Raw genomic sequence first — 4,631 nt, 5'->3', positions numbered from 1 at the left:
ATTGATTGACTGACCTAAGTATTCAGTATAGAAAAGAAAGGTTTCTGCTGCTAAATCCCCCAAAACCTAAGGGAGCCAATACTGAAGCCATAAATCAAAGCTAAAAGTCTACATCTTATGAACATGTGGGAAACTTCTATGTAATGAATAGGAAAAGACTGTCAATCTGATCCTCTGAGAGCATGTCTAAAGCCGGTTGAAATGAACAGGAGCTGCAGAAAGAATGTGCTGCAGTCCTTCTTGTGAAACTTTCATTCCTTTCAGTGGGGCTTATGAAGCAGTCTTTCTTGGTGTCACCCATCCACCCAGAGTGCACAATAAGAATAGTAGTGAATTAGATTGAGAAACCAGCTAAACAAAATGGGGGGAACGGCAGGTTTACAGAGCAACCTGAAATCAGAGGTCATTTTGGGTGGAATCGCAGAGGATTGCAGTTCCCCCGGGTGAGGTACGGGGGGCGGGGCACATGATGAAGCCCCGCCCCCTGCTTCCGGCCGCCCCGCTTCTGGCCCTCATTCAGCCAGGAGGAGGCAGGAGAAGAGGGAGGGTAAGTTGCTTCCTCCCTGCCTCTCCCCACCCCTGCCTGTCTGGGGCCAGGGAGGGCCTTTGCGGGGCTTCCTTGCACTCCCGCCGGCCTTGCAGGTCCACTGCCGGGCCCCTGATGGGACTCGGCAGTGGAGCTGCAAGGCCGGTGGCGGCAGCCGGGACCATTGGGGGCGGGGTGTGTGGCCTTATGACACACTTCCGGTGATGTCAGGGGTGTGGCATATGCTAATGAGTTCCCCTAGCTCTTTTTCTACAAAACCACCCCTGCCTGAAATCATGTTGCAAATTATTCCTTTGAAGTTAAGGAAAGCATGATTTAAGAGTGATGCTGAATTTCTCCTAACTATCACATCTCAGGATCTAAGGGTTTTTTTTTTAGAACCCCCCATAAAACAATGAACTGGCAACTCTATCTCATGCTGTTTGTCTAGAAGGGTTTTTGTCAGCCTAATCTGACAGCCAACTGCAGCGATCTACATTATACAAATGAGGCCAGGGGAGTTTGTAAAGCTGGCAAAGTGGGAAATGTTAGTAATTAGAGCAGTGTAAATAACACTGTTATATTTTCTAAAACCATCTAGTGGGTGAAAGTAAGTTTTCATGCGCACAAAACTCTTGGACTACTAAGATTTACTATGGAAAATATCGAAAGCAGTCAAAACGTGAACTTGTGTGGGCCTTGCTAACACGTTAAAAGACATGAGGATGATACAGTCACAGCTGTGGCCTCACTAGGGTCCTAGGGACGCCAACCCGCGGGTGGTAGCTGGAGATCTCCTGGGATTACAGTTGATCTCCAGATTACATAGATCAGTTCCCCTGGAGAAAATGACTGCTTTGGAAGGTAGACTCTATGACAGAGGTGTCAAACATTTATTATTTATTATTTATTACTTTCGTCTTACTATCCCGCTCTAATCCCCGAAGGGGTCTCTGAGCGGCTATACAGTTATCCATTATCCCTATCTAAGGCCACAATTCATCAGGGGTGGGGACATCCCTACCAGCACCCCGTGGAGGGGGGTTGTTCTTCCTCGGGTCAGCTTTTTTCCGTCGTCTTTTTCAGCTGCGGCTTCTGGCTCCTCTCTTTTTCTGGCGGTCCTCTTTTCGTGGCGGATCGGTAGGCCCCTCTGGTATGAGGCATGCTTGGCACGGTCCTGGCTCTGTCCTTTACGGCTCCGCCCGCCTGCGCCGCCACGCTCGCACGTCGTCCTGGCTCCGCCTTCTCCGCCGCCGTCAGATTCGCCACTGATGTGTCCCGGACGCCATTTTTCCGCTCGCTGCTGCCGCCGCCATTCGCCGTCCACCGAGACCGGCCCTCCAACGACCCCCAGAGTGTGGGGGGGTGCCCCCTACCTTCTAAGGTAGGTTCCCGATTTATCTACTTGCGCTTTAGTTGGTTAAGGGTGCTTTCGAACCGCTGGGTTGGCGGGAGCTGGGACAAAGGGCCAGGTGCTCAATCTGGCCACGGTGGGTATCGAACTGCTATACAGCAGTTCGTAGATGTTATTACAGCAGGTGTTTAACCACCTGCGCCACCGCTCCCTATCATAAGGCCCGGGGGCCAGAACCGGCCCGCCCAAGGCTCTTACGCTGCCTGCGAGCGATTACTGCAAGGGAGGGAACAGGAGACTGCTTGAGGGGGAATGGGCAGAGCCATTCTGATTGTGGTTTTAGCATGGCGGAACAACCTCGTCTGCAGCAGTCAAGCAGCATGGGAACTTCCGTCTGCCCACTGCAGCACCACTGGCTCTCCAGTCTGTCCATATGGGTTTTCTTTTGCACCCCCCACCCAGCCCATGAGGCCTTGCAGTGAGGATGCACCAATTCAGAGCTTACCCACCCACTGCTGTCCTTTCTACAGTTTACGTCTCCAGTACCTGGCATTACATTTATGGCCTGGGCCGACAAAGTGACATTTATGTCAGATCCAGTCCCTTGTGACAAATGAGCTCAACACCTCTGCTCTATGGCATGCCACCCCATTGAAGTCCCTCTCCTCCCCAATCCCTACCCTCCTCAGGCTCCACCCCCAAAACCTACAGGTGTTTCCCAACCCAGAGTTGGCAGCCCTATTAGGGTCCTGAGAGAAGCCACACTCACTGCCTCAGTTCTCTGTTTGTCGTTCTGTTTTTCCAGATCACCTCAGGGTTGTTGTGAAGCAAGTACTATAAAACATCTTGCCTTGTACCTAAGTGCTGGTAGCATGGATCATTTGAATAATTTTCTGTTCTGTCCAATAGTAGACTTGCCAGTGATGTAATGAGAAAGAAGGCCCTGTGCTCAAGATACTTGCCCTCGTAGCCACTACACAGAGTTTGCAGTGTAGAGAAGTAGGGAAACACACAAATCAGTTATAGAGCCACACAAGTGTAATGCAGGGGCAAAAGTAAAATAGAGTCTTGGATCCCATCCAAAAGTTCAGACAGAACTTGCTTTGTTCCCTGCTCCTGCTGCAGCCCAAAATGTTGCTCCTGGAGGAACAGAATGAGAAAGAAGTTGGAGGTCAACTGTGAGGTGGGAATCAGCCCCCCCCCCTCCTTTCTGTCCACAGAAAGCTTCCATAATGATACAGCCAACTAGAGGGCATCGCCATCAATTTCATTTTAAGCAGCCATAATTAGAGCTGGGAAACACAACTTGGAACAGTTACATTAGCCAATATGAACCTTTATTGGAATTAGAAGTATACGGGGAAACCCCCCCCCCCATCCTTAGGGCTTGTTATGCTAGCAACCTGGCAATACTTGAACAAGAAAGTAATAATTAGTGTTGGGTATATCATGGACAGAAGCAGGGCCGGAAAGAAAGAAAGAAAAACTAAATGGTCCCCAATCCTCATAGGAGGAGTCATCAGCTGTACCTGCTAGCCAGGAAACCATGTGCTCAACATAAGAGGAATCAGAGCAAGATGGATTCCAGGATGCCATTGCCATCCTCCCACTCACACACACACCTGGAAGGAGAGCAAAGCATTCTTCCTTGGCACCCTTACAAAGCAATTGCTCCTTCCTCTGTCATGGCTAATCCTACAGCAGAGACCTCAGAAAACCCAGTCCCTGGACATCTGTAACAGAAGTATTTCCCTCCCCGCAACCCTCCTAACACGTCCTCAAAACTTTTTGTTGCTGTCCCCATTCTCCTTGGGCAGGTTGTTCCCCCACACCTAATGGAACAAAGAGGACAAGAGGATACCAAAGGGAAGCGTGGAGTGGGAGAGTGGTGCCACTGTGAAAGTTGTCTTGGGGAGGGAAATGTTCTGGCCATTGGGACCCTCTCTGTCCTTCCTTCCTCATACCATTGCCACCTTCCTTCTTTCTGGTCCCACATTGGGATGCAGAGTTTGTTTTTACCAGTTATAGCCCAACCCTCTTTATGTCACGCTGCATGTGCTCCATTGGGAGCTCCCTGGCTCTCGAGTATCAGAGTTATTACACCACTGTGCTGGCTCCAGCTCAGAGTTGCCACCATTCAGGGGCATGGTGTTCAGCAACAGCAGTAGGGGAAGGGATAGAGGCTGCTCATAATACATGTTTGTGGGATATGCAGCCCTAGGCCTTTTACTGGACCTTCCTGAATCAGAGGTTAGAAAATTCAATAAAAGGTTTACAACCCTATACATATTTAGAAGAAGAGATTGGAGTTTCAGAGCAGCTTACAAACTCCTTTCCCTTCCCCTCAACATACCTGTGAGGTAAGGTGGGACTGAGAGAGCTCTTTCAAGAACTGCCCTTTCAAGGATAGATCTCGTCAGAACTATGGCTTGCCCAAGGTTACACCAGCAGCTGCAAGTGGAGGAGTGGTGAATCAAACCCGGTTCTCCCAGATTAGAGTCCGGACACCTAACTACTACACCAAAATGGGAGCTCCATTGAACTTTGTAGGACTTACTCCTGAAGAAACCTTCTTAGAATCCAATCTACAATAAATTCAGGAGTCTGAAAGCTTGCACAAGGTCTTAGTTCGTTCCTCATACTGTAAATTATTGATCTGGATCTGAGAAAAATTGTGAAAAACACTTGGGGCTTTCCCACATAATGTAAAAATTCCCTTTGTTTAAAGATTTTGTTTTGGTTTTTTTCCCT

Source organism: Gekko japonicus, unplaced genomic scaffold (genome assembly GCF_001447785.1).
Source record: "Gekko japonicus isolate JY-2015 unplaced genomic scaffold, Gekko_japonicus_V1.1 scaffold897, whole genome shotgun sequence".
Classification (NCBI taxonomy): Eukaryota; Metazoa; Chordata; class Lepidosauria; order Squamata; family Gekkonidae; genus Gekko; species Gekko japonicus.
This window is presented reverse-complemented; position numbering follows the sequence as displayed.